The following is a 15,436-nucleotide window of genomic DNA, read 5'->3' as shown; positions in this document are numbered from 1 at the left end:
TTATCAGTAGTATCCAGCGAGTACAAATAGCTATAACATAGTGCACAAAACAAAACAAATCAAGGTAGTTTGTTTAGCCATATTATAACAGGGACATGGCATAAGGTTATTGGACCAGCTGCATTGATGCAGGAAGGCTGCCTGAAGGAGCACTGTACCCAATGGAACCTAGTGAGATCAAATCTACATTGCGGGTTCAGGATGAAAGTTAAATACAATTGCTGCTGATTGGTCAGGAGACCAACAATTCCAAAGCTCAACACTCTATGGTGGCTCAGCAGCCACTGATGTTGAGAGCTTGGCCTTGAGAAATAAAATAAAATGTACAGGAAACTCATATTCCCTGGGGAAAGCCGGAACTATTCAAAGATTTAGGCTTGTCCTTGCTACCATGTGGACAACAGAGTGCAACATCACGTGGGGTTGCAGTTTTGGCAAAACATGTCTGTTCTTCTGGATGTAGGCTAGTGGGTAAACTGGGTGGCTGGATAATTATTGAATTTAAAATAGGCTCTGCCCGGTTCACATTATGTACAATTGATGAAACAAGCATCTTTGATGTATTGAATATTGAATTAGCCTTATGACCTCTCACTTTAGTTCTTTGTGGGGATTTATATATTCATTCAGAGGTGAATAACAAACACATTTGGGAACAGAATTATGTAGGTAGAAAAACAATGGGTTTTAGGGCCCCTGAGTGCTTAGTAACGGATCACTGCCTCATAGATGAATGGAATAAAATAAAAACCCCAGACCCGGGCTTTACTTATTACTCATTCACACATATTAAACTAGTGAGATAAGATTATGTTTTTATCTCCACAACTCTGGTTTCTGAGGCTCAAATAGAGAAGTTTCCTACAATATTATCGGATCATAGTCCATTGATCCTAGAGATCCCGATAGCAGGTTTTTCTCGACCCAGGTTGTTTTTTACATATGATGGGACACTATTATTTCAATCATTATATTTAGATCATATGAAACTCTGGATAGAATAGTTCTTGGAAACTAACAGAGGAACCTCTTTGATATGGTATCAGTGAACCAAGTTGGACACCCTGTCAGCAGTAGACTGAGCAGTGCTATGACCCAGCAGATTCCAAAGAGCAGCAACAGTTAAGGAGTTGTTGTTTGACTGGAGTTTAGGAGGTTATTGATGAAATGGCTGCAAGTACACATGTACGCCTACGTCACAGAAACCAATGTCAATGTACATGTATAAACGCATAGTGGAGTACATCCATCACAGAAGTAAATAAGAATAGATTGAAAGTTGGAGGCCTGATTCACAAAGGTAAACTTAGACGTTTTGATCTAAGCTTAGACCAACAGTCTAATTTTAAGATTTTGGGAATTCAGATTGGGCATTTAGAAGTACTATCTTTATAGCCGCACTCGGGGTGGGAAACTTAACCTGTCAAATACAATGTGCTTCCCTGACAGACGGACTGTATGGTAACGCTGCACCCACAAGTAGGGGCGAGCATGCCAAAAAACTCAGCTCCACCGGCAGGTGGTGGAGTTTTTGTCAAACTCTGTACTCCAAGCAAAGCGCTCCACAAACTCCACTGGCAGAGCGGAGTTTACTGCACACCTTTAGCCTTCATCATGGGTAAGTAGAGTACTCCCACTTCTAAACTTGGCTTTTCCGAAAGAGTGGAGACCTGAACATTGATTTCTTGTTTGTGAACCTAATAAAGAAAAAAAAAATTCAATCATTTTTTAACTAAAGTTTTTTCTCAAACAATAAAATGTTTTAATATATTTACTTAAGAAACCATTAACATTGTACATATGACTTATTGTAATTTTGACAATGTTTACAAACAATAGGCTGTGCCATACATTTTCCCTTAAAATTATCAAAGTTATGTTGAATATATAAATAAATACAAAGTTAGAGTTTGGGGAAGATTCATACATCAATATTGTTGCAGACCTTCCATCCATAATATTACAAGTGTATTTAAATATAACACATTTGTACTAAGTGGAGCGGGATATCCACAGCATTTATGAAGTAGTAACCCATGCAATAGACTCATATTTAATAGAAAATTGTGTCACAAAACTTAAATTCAATTTATACGTTTCGACTGTTATGAACATAACTTTGTATTGGGCAATTTTCTGAAGGCCCTCTTTTGAGACTGGTAACCCAAGACATTTAACAATTGACTGACCCAAATCCATTCAATTGGTGAATTACTATGTGGACTCAGACCTGTGTAACAGTGCTAAAATGCTTGCGGTCCTCAATTCATCTTTGACAAATGTGTACAATAATATTTGCCATATTTAACTTTAAAATAAATACCTAGTCAGCTGTGGCCTGTCCATATGGGCTGAGTGGCCATGTCCCTATTTTTTCCAAACTAGTACAGTGTCTTTCAGGCTGAAGAAAGGTCAGGCTGACAGACACTATTCTTGTTCAAGGCTCCTAGCTGCCTGAGCTGAACTTTGCCAGGATGAGGATTTCACAGTCCTGTGGGCGTGACCCCCTCAGCCTGGCAAAAGTACCGTAGGGTCCTCCCCCTCATGATGAGGGGAAGCATCACCAATTGCCTCCAACGTGGGTGCTTTAGTTTTAAGCCCTGAAGTACCCAGGGCCAAGTGTCAATGAGTAGCACCTCATCAAAGAGTTGGGTGGTGTCAGAAGTCTGACTAACCTCATCCCACTCTGTGACGAGTGAGGGACTGTTGTCTTTCCTCATTGGCTGAAGGTCAGCCAATGAGAGAAGTCAGCAGCCCCAACCCTCCTGGGACCTCCACTGCTTTCCTTGCTACAGTTAAGGTAAGTTTTTTGTGTTTTTATGTTTGGTGCATAATGGTATGTATGAGTGTTTGTGTATTAGTGAGTGAGTGTTGTGAATGGGCTTATGTGCGTGTGAGTGAATGCACAGGTGTGAGTGAGTGTGAATGTGCATGTGTACGCCCAACACCTTACCTGACAAAATTACCCATTGCCACTGTACCTAGTATAAAGTGTAATGGGCCTATAAGTTAGAAACCATTATTGTACTGCTACAAGTTTTGTGATATCCATTCATGGTTCAATGCAAACATGGTTTCATCACTTACATTGTTGCCTGAGTGTGCCATTGAAATATATGCGATCCAAGGAATACATATAATACCTTTGGACAGTAAAAGATAATTTAAGTAAACTGATTAAACAATCAATACAAGTAGGAATATAAAGTGCTAAGCAAAGCCTCAGACACTCACGCCGCGAAGACCCCGCTTCAAGATTAAGGTACTGCGTTAAGCAGATCCAAGTGGGTCCCTGTAGCTGGCTCGTGCTCCATCGCAGTCGGCCTGAACTCTTGACATCATACCAGTCCGGCAGGACTAGGTAACCACAGTTGGCGCTTTGTGCTTTTTAGCACTATTTTTACCTTAAACCTTTGAAAATCAATATCCCAAGTTGTGCTTATTGTATTTGTATTTTTTTTTATAAAATTGTTCTTTTTTTTTTACCTAGGGTGGAGTCTTTTTGTGGTATTTTCACTGTTTTACTGTTTAAAGTATAGCCGAATACTTTACACATTGACTCTTAGGTTAAGCCTCGCTGATCTGTGCCAAGCTACCAGAGGGTGAGCATAGGATAATTTAGGTTGTGTTATTAATTTCCTTGACAAGGATTGTGTTCCCTACTTGGACAGGGTGCATACCACTGCCAACTATTATACAGGAGGAGAAGCAATTTAATTATTTCCCACAAGATGGTTAATTGAGTTATCTTTTAATCACGTCTCAGGTAAACATTTAGTAAAAGTATCAGAGGTAAAAGATAAAGTCTTATACATTACAGCCATGACAAGTCAAAAGAGAGTAATTTGAGTTCAAACCTAATTTCTATTGATATATATGTAGCTGGCCCTCCTTTAGCTTAATGTTTTAATGAGGAGTGTGAGGCATGGGCGACCCTCTCTTAATTGTTGCAGTGCATTGTTCTCTCCATGATTCTCCAAACATTAAAATATCCAATCCTTGTAGAAATAGAATTGCCTTGAGATTCCCCAGAAGCCTGTCCAGACCGAGCACAGTCCAAATCCAGAACCCAAGAGGCCGCTGCTGTTGATCTTTCTTCACTAAACTTCCATCTTCGTTCATGGTCGTTGGACCAGATAGAAGGAGGATCCTCTTGGTGCATTGATCACAAGCGCATGGTTTAAATCTGAATTTGTGATTATAAATTGCGGTGTTTTAGCCACGTTTAGGAGGGGCCGATGGCACCTCATAAAAAGTGAGATCGGCTGCTGTGACCGATGGCTGTTGGGCTCAGACTGCCCCCCCCCCTCCTTAAGGGCAGTCTGAGCCCTTAAGTATAGTGTATCACTACATATGATGAGTGAGTATATGTATGAGTGGCAATATAGAACTGTTGGTGAATGAGTGGATGTGTATCTAGATGGTGGAATTACTGAATTGGTTGTTGTAACTGGTATGGGTATCTCCATTTTTTTGAAAATGTTAGTTTCTATTTTTGAATATGTGTTTCAAGGGTTACATTACACTGAAAGGAGGTCTGTCACTCTGTCACAAGGATGGTGTCATCAGTGATGTCATGAGTGATGTCACTGACCATGTCATGAGTGATGTAATATGTGAAGTCATCAGCAGTGCATTGCAGGCGCGCAAGTTATAGTGAGTCCAACTAACTATAACGTGGAATTTCAATGGTTTTATGTCAGTAAAATTTCCAGCTAACTATAACTGGTGTGAAACCTATGTTTTTTTCAGTGAATTTCATAGGTTTTTTAAATGCTAATTCCTAACACTCTGGGACATTCTGTCATTGGGCTATAGTTGGGCTACATCTGGCTGATATTTGGGCTACATTTGGTTTTTTTTGTCTCTGGAGGCCATCTTTGGGCTACATTGGGCTTCATTGGGCTACATTTGGGCTCTAACATTTATATAGCCTAATGTAGCCCAATATATATTTTTTCAAAGTTAATTTTCGTAAAAACCACTGGAGCATATATCTTGAGACATAGCAAAGGCACATTGGGCTACCAGTCCCTACAATTTTGCCAAGTTTGGTGGAAATCCATTCAGCCGTTCGGGCTAAAAGTGAGTTTGACCGCCCTATGGAAATTAACATGGAGAAAACACGTTTTGGGACCCCCCTTTTATCTCGGCCCCCGCTTGACGAATCCCCCCCACATTTTCAGGGAAGGAGCGGAGCGGAGCGGGCCACCTAATTTGAGAAATTTGCGAAGATTCGTCCACTGACGCCCTAAAGTTATTCCCAATAGAATGTTGCGGATTTCCTATGGAAAGTAGATCCTAACTATAACTACCTACTGGCGACCGCCAGTAGGTAATATATATATATATATATATCTATACTACTATTATAAAGAGAGAACTTGCACCTTTAGGCAAGGTAAACTCAGGAACTACAGCGCCAATCCACACACCCAAGACATCTTAGAAAACCTCAGGGCAAGCAGAAGGACATAGGCTACATAAAGATAAAAAATATACGTTGTTTAAAAATTTAGAAATAAAAATAAAGTAGTCCCTTGCAAGTAGCGCCGGCCGCGACGTCTGCGTGATGACATCGGGAGCGTGGGGGAGAGCGGCAGGAAGAGCGGAGGACAGGCGCGTTTGCAATGGCAGTCACTGTTGCGTCTCTATGGACAGACTGCTGGCAGGTAAGGCGCCCCTTCTGTTCAAGTGTTGCTCTATGGCATTATAACTCGGTATGACTAAGTTATTCAAGTGTTGCTCTACGGCATTATAATACCGCGTTATAATGCCGTAGAACAACACTTGAATAACTTAAAGTCATACCGAGTTATAATGCCGTACAGTTATTGTGCAAATAATCTTCCGAAAGTGTCTCAGGCTGCGTGTGTTACCAAAAACTTCCACAAGGAGGCAGACGTGGCCTGCTTTTGTGATTTGTAAGATCATGAGATGTATTGTAATTCAGTAGTTCAAACGATGAGGCCTGGGGAGCGTGAGGGGAGAACGGGGGGAAGATAGAATGGGATACACTGCTGTGATCCGTTCCTTTCATATCGGATATGCTGAAACTATCAGAATAGGTCCTGCAATTTTGTCATGCCCCGTCTAATACATTATTAGTATCACCTCCTCCTTATTAAGCACTTCTCTTTCTTTCTTTTTGTATTTATTTAACACCTTCTTTTCACTTAACTTTTTTGACCACTGACACTCCGAATATAATAGAGATGCAAATCAATAAATATATTGAGTGTTGTTGACGGGGAGATATGTGCAATAAGGGTACATTACCCTCCAAGTATATATAAAATTTCAAGTGCATCTTGACAACTTTGCTGATTACATTATGCCATGATGGACTGTATCTACATGCTTTTACATGAAGGGACATGTATCCATGTGTTGAATTGAGGGTACATTACCCATCTACAGTGGTTCTCTCTCTTTATTATGTGATTCGTTGGAATGAACTAATGGAATCTTTTGGATCAATTAGGGTACAATACCCGTGTTTGATTATTTTGAAATAATACAATTTTATTGAATTGATCTATCGAAGCTATCATACGCTCATCTTGAGAGCGTCACCATATGGGATTCGGGAGAAGATACATAAATGCCGCGCGTATCAGTGTGGAGGTATTTTCTGTAACTCCTTTATTTAATTAGGAGATATGGGGCCACAGGTAAACACTTGCGCTAATAGGAGACTTGTGTACATATATCAGCTAACGTTAAAGGTTTTCGCAAGATCAAATGTGAAACTTTTATTTATGCAGGATGCGCTTTTGAAATTATTTCAAATTTTTTTCCCGCAATGATGGACTTATATAATGATATCCTGGATTAATTGAAAATATTACAATGTTTATTTAAAACTTTATTCCAATGTATGAATTGAATTGTAACACATGATGCAGAATGGTGTAGTATGTTTTTCAGTTTCTATGCATCTTGACCTTTATTTTTACGGAGAGTTGGGCGCAGGTCACCAAATTTGAAAAAGGCATCGCCGAAACGCATTGTTGTGGGCACAATAAAGTGGAATTGTGCTATCCTCTGGTGCGTCATTTGTCATATCTCCGGAGTTCTGGAGGTGGTACGCTTTTAATATATATCTATACTAGCAGCCCGCCCCAGCGTTGCCCGGGGCAGAAGGGGGCTGGGGGCAGAATTTGTTGCCCGGGGCAGAAGGGGGCTGGGTGCAGCATTTGAGGCTTTGAAAAATGTCGAATTTAACTGAAAAATCTGCTCTTGCAGAATGTGGGGGAGCACTACGGCAAGCAGCAGCTTAATATAACGCTGGCGCCCAATTTTTCAGTTAAATTCGACATTTTTCAAAGCCTCAAATGCTGCACCCAGCCCCCTTCTGCCCCGGGCAACAGATGCTGCCCCCAGCTCCCTTCTGCCCCGGGCAACGCTGGGGCGGGCTGCTAGTATATATATATATATATATATATATATATACATATATATATATCTATACTACTATTATAAAGAGAGAACTTGCACCTTTAGGCAAGGTAAACTCAGGAACTACAGCGCCAATCCACACACCCAAGACATCTTAGAAAACCTCAGGGCAAGCAGAAGGACATAGGCTACATAAAGATAAAAAATATACGTTGTTTAAAAATTTAGAAATAAAAATAAAGTAGTCCCTTGCAAGTAGCGCCGGCCGCGACGTCTGCGTGATGACATCGGGAGCGTGGGGGAGAGCGGCAGGAAGAGCGGAGGACAGGCGCGTTTGCAATGGCAGTCACTGTTGCGTCTCTATGGACAGACTGCTGGCAGGTAAGGCGCCCCTTCTGTTCAAGTGTTGCTCTATGGCATTATAACTCGGTATGACTAAGTTATTCAAGTGTTGCTCTACGGCATTATAATACCGCGTTATAATGCCGTAGAACAACACTTGAATAACTTAAAGTCATACCGAGTTATAATGCCGTACAGTTATTGTGCAAATAATCTTCCGAAAGTGTCTCAGGCTGCGTGTGTTACCAAAAACTTCCACAAGGAGGCAGACGTGGCCTGCTTTTGTGATTTGTAAGATCATGAGATGTATTGTAATTCAGTAGTTCAAACGATGAGGCCTGGGGAGCGTGAGGGGAGAACGGGGGGAAGATAGAATGGGATACACTGCTGTGATCCGTTCCTTTCATATCGGATATGCTGAAACTATCAGAATAGGTCCTGCAATTTTGTCATGCCCCGTCTAATACATTATTAGTATCACCTCCTCCTTATTAAGCACTTCTCTTTCTTTCTTTTTGTATTTATTTAACACCTTCTTTTCACTTAACTTTTTTGACCACTGACACTCCGAATATAATAGAGATGCAAATCAATAAATATATTGAGTGTTGTTGACGGGGAGATATGTGCAATAAGGGTACATTACCCTCCAAGTATATATAAAATTTCAAGTGCATCTTGACAACTTTGCTGATTACATTATGCCATGATGGACTGTATCTACATGCTTTTACATGAAGGGACATGTATCCATGTGTTGAATTGAGGGTACATTACCCATCTACAGTGGTTCTCTCTCTTTATTATGTGATTCGTTGGAATGAACTAATGGAATCTTTTGGATCAATTAGGGTACAATACCCGTGTTTGATTATTTTGAAATAATACAATTTTATTGAATTGATCTATCGAAGCTATCATACGCTCATCTTGAGAGCGTCACCATATGGGATTCGGGAGAAGATACATAAATGCCGCGCGTATCAGTGTGGAGGTATTTTCTGTAACTCCTTTATTTAATTAGGAGATATGGGGCCACAGGTAAACACTTGCGCTAATAGGAGACTTGTGTACATATATCAGCTAACGTTAAAGGTTTTCGCAAGATCAAATGTGAAACTTTTATTTATGCAGGATGCGCTTTTGAAATTATTTCAAATTTTTTTCCCGCAATGATGGACTTATATAATGATATCCTGGATTAATTGAAAATATTACAATGTTTATTTAAAACTTTATTCCAATGTATGAATTGAATTGTAACACATGATGCAGAATGGTGTAGTATGTTTTTCAGTTTCTATGCATCTTGACCTTTATTTTTACGGAGAGTTGGGCGCAGGTCACCAAATTTGAAAAAGGCATCGCCGAAACGCATTGTTGTGGGCACAATAAAGTGGAATTGTGCTATCCTCTGGTGCGTCATTTGTCATATCTCCGGAGTTCTGGAGGTGGTACGCTTTTAATATATATCTATACTAGCAGCCCGCCCCAGCGTTGCCCGGGGCAGAAGGGGGCTGGGGGCAGAATTTGTTGCCCGGGGCAGAAGGGGGCTGGGTGCAGCATTTGAGGCTTTGAAAAATGTCGAATTTAACTGAAAAATCTGCTCTTGCAGAATGTGGGGGAGCACTACGGCAAGCAGCAGCTTAATATAACGCTGGCGCCCAATTTTTCAGTTAAATTCGACATTTTTCAAAGCCTCAAATGCTGCACCCAGCCCCCTTCTGCCCCGGGCAACAGATGCTGCCCCCAGCTCCCTTCTGCCCCGGGCAACGCTGGGGCGGGCTGCTAGTATATATATATATATATATATATATATATATATATATATATATATATATATATATATATATATATATATATATGTATATATATATATCTATCTTCTCAGAAACATATTACAATAATACAAGATCACCAAAGGCATCTACTTTTGGAATGCGTCCTGGTGGCCGGCAGAGTTGGGCAACCTTCCGAAGCTTGTGCAGAAGGCAAGAAACCTTGGAGGCATTTTTTACATTAAATTGTGCTTCTCTGCTCAAATTAATGCAATAATTTCAGGGGGCTTTTTCCTGCTGCGAGTTCTCCAAAAAGGCCTCCCGTACATTCCATTTGACTTGCAGAAGACTGTGATGATGACCCTCATCACATCTAAAGTGGATTACTGCAACTCACTTTATCTTGGCACCTCCAAATACCTGCTAAACAAATTGCAGTCTCTTCAGAACGCTGTAGCACGTACACTTCTGAAAATTCCCAAGTCTAAACCAGTGTCTCATTTACTGGATGGCTTGCACTGGCTGCCAGTGGAGAAGAGGGTCTCTTTTAAGGAACTCCTTTCCTCTGGCTCTCCGCTCACAACCGACATTGCAGCTATTTAGAAAGCACCTAGAGACTTGTCTGTTTCCACTTTAAATAGTGAGATCACCCAGGTTTTTCATCCCCCTAAACCTGTGGCACCTTCTCTTGGCCTGGATCTGCTCAGTGCTAAGTCATCCTCGGGTAATGCGTGCTTTATAAAACTATCCCATTCATTCATTCATACAAGGAGTTCAGTAGCAGCAAAAACAAGACCTGGAGGTGAGAATACAGAACTCAATCCTCTCGCCTACACATGAATGAGTCTAAAATGGGCGAAACTAATCCTGACCTAAGGTGGGAAACATAGGAAACCTGGTTAAATCCGGGAGCGCAGGAAGGTGTCGGCATTGCAGAGACTTCAGTAGAAATTGTCCAGATCAGGGTTCACAGAGCACAAAGCCCCAGATGAGAACAGAGCAGAGAGGTCTCTACCGCTCGGAGTCTACCAACTCCAGGTGTGAGCAGTAATTAAAACCAAGGTTCATTAGTGTCCAATTTCAACCCATGGGTCACCGCACACATCTGTACTTTACTGGCCTTCCCAGCCCACAACATGCTCAGAACAGGGGCCCCGGGAATGTTACTCTGGTTGATACAGCTGAGAATAGACTCCCTTCTCCACCTCAGTAGCCCTCCGTGCTGTCACAAGTCTCTCCCACTCTCAAGCCTGCTATCTCTCATACACAAGGCACCTCTTGTAACTCAGAAATGACATAAAACTATTTCTTTACTATACAAGGCCCCACGTCCAACTCTGAAATGATGCGAACGCACCTGCGGGGAAAGAAAACACGCGAAGCGCCGGAAGCACCGCTCAGGCTGAGAGTGAGACCCTGAGGGCTCAGTGACAGGACTCATCTCAGTGAACTCAGAGTGCGTGAGTGCACGTGACCCTTCCACCGTGGAGGCCTCGAGCATGAGGACATACATTCCATGTGGCACGTGCATTAGCTTTGATACAGGCAGCATTTAACCGGAGCCTTTAAATGTAAGTGTAACAAGGAACCACACATCTCCGGTTTAGCTAAACATGATTGAAAACAATGAGGTACAAGGCTCTAATTCCAACAGTGAAAACACTTCAAAGGATATAGGTTACATTTTCAGATTCAGGGCCGGCGCTAGGCATGGGCAGTGTGGGAGCTAGACAATGCTTTAACATATAATCATTCAGTACACCTCCAATCAGTCCCACTCTAATCCACACCACCTCACTCCACACCACTCCACCCCCACTTAATCCAATTCACCCTAGATGAATCCAACTCATCCCACAGCACCCTTACTCCAAGCCTCCCACCCCATATCCCAATTTGCCCCACTCTAATATGCCTCACACCAATCCAAAACAATCTGCCCCACACCAATCCAATCTGCCCCAAAACAATCTGCCCCACACCAATCCAATCTGCCCCAAAACAATCTTCCACATAAGAATCCCATCTGCCCCAAAACAATTTGCCCCACTCCAAAACAATCTGCCCCACACCAAAACAATCTGTCCCACTGCACACACCAAAACAATCCGCCCCACTCCAAAACAATCTGCCCCACTCCAAAACAATCTGCCACACTCCAAAACAATCTCGGCCACACCCCAACCCCCGCCACACCCCAATCCACGTCACAACCCAATCCCCACCACACCTTAATCCCCGCCAGACCCAAATCCATGCCACACCCAAATCCATGCCACACCCCAATCCACACCACACCCCAATCCGCGCCACACTCCAATCCACGCCACACTACAATCCGCCTCTCCATCCCAATTCACCCCGCACCAATCCACCACAATCCACTCCAATCCACCCCACACCAATTTAATCCACCCCAAACCAGCCTAATCCAAACAACCCACTCCAATCCAATCCTCCTCACCTCCTCCACCCAATCCAATCCATCCCACACCCTCCCCAATCCATCCCACTCCATTCAAATCCACCCCACTCCAAATCCCCAAAAATCTGCCCACAACAATCTGCCCACTCCACTCCAAAACAATCTCACCCACTCAATTTAAAACAATTTGCTCCACCCCAATTCAAAACAATCTGCCCCACTCCAATCCAAAACAATCTGCACCACTCCAATCTGCCCCGCTCCAACCCAAAATATTTTTGCCCCACTCCAATCCAAAACACAAAAAATGTCACCCACTCAATCCAAAACAATTTGCCCCACTCCAATCCAAAACAGTCTGCCCGCTCCCACCAAAAACAATCTGCCCCACTCCAATCCATCCCACCTCACCTCCATCCAATCCACCCCACTCCAATCTAATCCATCCCACTTCAATCCAATCCACCCAAATTGAATCAACCCCACTCTAATCCAAACCTCCGTACTCCAATCCAACCCAACCCAATCCTACCCACTCACCCCAATCCAACCCACCTCACCCAATCCAGTTCACCCCACCCCAATCCAATTGACCCCATCCTATCCACCCCACTGCAATTCTATATACTCCAATCCACCCAAGCCCCCTAATCCAATTCACCCAAATTCAATTCACCCCAATCCATTCCCCATCTCACTACATTTCACCCCACTCTATTCCACCCCCTCCACTCCAGTCCACCCCACGCCTGTTCACTCCAATCCACCCCACCCCAATCCAGTCCTCCCTCCCCATTTTAATTCACCCGCTCCAGTCTAATCCACCACATTTAGTCCACCCCACTCCAACCCACCCCTCTCCACTGCCGTTCAATCCATCCAACCAACTCTACCCCAATCCAATCCTCCAAAGTTCCGACCACCCCACTTAGCTCAATCCCTCCAGTCCACCAAACTCCAATCCACCCCACCCCAAACCATTCTAATACACCCTACTTCAATCCACCTGACCCCATTTCAATCCATCCCACTCCAATCCACCCCACCCACCCAAGTTTACCTCACTCCACTCACTCTAACTCTCTCTATCCCAATTCAACCCAATCCACCTACTATCTCACTCCACTCCACTCTACGACTGAACCACTGAACTCTACTCCCCTCTCCTCAACTGTATGACACTCTACACCCCCTATTCCACTCTACAACTACTACTCCAACAAATCCAGCCTATGACACCTTACTCCTACCACTCCACTCAAGGACACTCCATGCCACTAAGTTCTAACCATGCTGAACAGCAGCCACATTGGTGCACAACACGGCAACTCAACATTGTCAAAGCCAATATTTTTTATAGGCGAGGCCTATTGGCTTTGCCAATGCTTGTTAATGGTGATATTATTTGGAGCTTTTGCCTTTAATATTTAGCATGAAAAGAGGCACACAACACATTGGATATTAACGCTGTGGTGAAACGCACAATACCCATGTGGTGGTGTGACAACGCTATTTTTAGCTGTCATTTGAATTATCACGTACGTATAAAGGTGTTTCATTCCACTTTTTCTAAGGAGTTACTATTAAACTATTTAATGAAGCTCAGATAATGGATCTTGGAAGGACTATTATGCCATGAATAGATTCAAACTGATGATCTGCAGTTATACAGCCAGTGTGCAACTCACAATACTATTCTGCTATCAACTGTTAACAAACTGAGGCCTTTTCTTGCCTCCTCGCCAGGCTTTGTTTGTCAACAGATTTACTATCCAATCCCAGGCCCCAATTAATAGCGTCAACACACAATGAAAAAGGCCCGGCATGTATTTAGCCTTGTTTGTTGCATGTACAGCGCACAAATCCACTTTACGGAGGGATCAGAAGGAAGATAGACATTGTGCAAGGGGTTCCTATTGGCCTCGCATGTAAAGGTGCACCCATAGTATGGCAATGAAGCTCACTGACTCATTCCTTAATCCCCACCTCAGCCTTTGGCTTCAGTACATTGGCAAGATGGCAGCCCTTTGGAGCTTTCCTTTTCAAAGGTTTATCCTTGAGAAAAGTAATTTGTAGTGTTGCGAAAAGCATACATTACTGTTACGCAGTTTAAGGATATGTTAATCGTAGGTTGGCCAGCCTGTTAAGTGAGCAATTAAATAGGTACACTTATGAAATTCTACATGAAAGATGATAGGTCTGAACTTCCATGCCAACCTTAGATCAGCCAGACTGCTCGAGGTTGCACATTGATCACAACAGAAATGACGTCACCCGACCAAGCAGCCTGATAGATTCATATTCAATGCTGTGTAACCAACAGCAGCAATTTGGAAGCATTTCTTATTCATTTTAATGGGATTTTAGCTTTTCAAGTGCGTTTTACTTGGATGTGTCCAATTAAGATATTGTCTGGTATTGTAGCATTTGTTTAGCACTTGCTACCCAAACGTGAGGCGCTGAAGCACTTACTAACATAGATAACAAGCTATAACATGTAGTTGGAAGTATGTGGTTGAAAGGGCGTTGTGTTGTTTTGAGCATATGTGTAATGTTTTTTATGTCTTGCGTGATGGGCAACGAGGTACAGCTTACGTTATGGAAGCAGCACCAGGGGTTGCGATGGGTGAGGGAATGTGAGAGGGAGACTCACAAACTGTAATTATATATATATATATATATATGTATTACTATATCGATAATCTTGTTTCTTATGCCAGAAGGAGGTACAATCCTTCCTGCCCTGCAAACAAAATCCAACTCCACACTTAATTTGTCTCGAACCTCCCAAAATGGCCTCAATTTTGGATCGACCTTAGCTTCATTTGACCATCCATTAGCAATTTTCTCTTTGACTGCAAGCAAAATTGCGTCATCTTGGTATTCCTTCTGCCAAACTTGTTTAGAAAGACCAGGAACATCATCAAATACACCAGCTACACAGTAATCTTTCCACGGATCATTGTCTAATTCTTTAAGCGGTAAAGAAAACCTGCTTAGAATATCCGCTATGACATTTTTTGTGCCAGGAACATACTGCACATCATATACGTAATCCTGTAATCTCATTGACAATCTAGCAATCCTAGCAGATGCCCTGGACAAACCCTCAGTGGTGAGCAGTTTTGTCAGAGGTTTATGATCAGACCTTAGTAAAAATTTCTTTTCCCATACAAATTTTCTGTAGTGCTCCATGGCCCAAACACATGCCAATGCCTCTCGTTCTATGACCGAATACTTTTCTTCGGCAGGAGATAACGAACGAGAGGCAAAAGCTTTAATCACTTCATTTCCAGAACTGGACATCTGTGTAAGGACACCACCAATACCAGTGGCGCTTGCATCAGTGGTTATAATGGATTCAGCATGAGGATCAAAACCTTGTAATGTGGGTGCTTGTGCAATATCTCTTTTTATGTTTTCAAACGCCTGTTGACACGCATCACTCCATTCAAACATTACCTTATTTTTCATCAAAAGACGCATTTCA

The sequence above is a fragment of the Lissotriton vulgaris genome, chromosome 6 (assembly GCF_964263255.1).
Source record: "Lissotriton vulgaris chromosome 6, aLisVul1.2, whole genome shotgun sequence".
Classification (NCBI taxonomy): Eukaryota; Metazoa; Chordata; class Amphibia; order Caudata; family Salamandridae; genus Lissotriton; species Lissotriton vulgaris.
Note: the sequence above shows the minus strand (reverse complement) of the source record.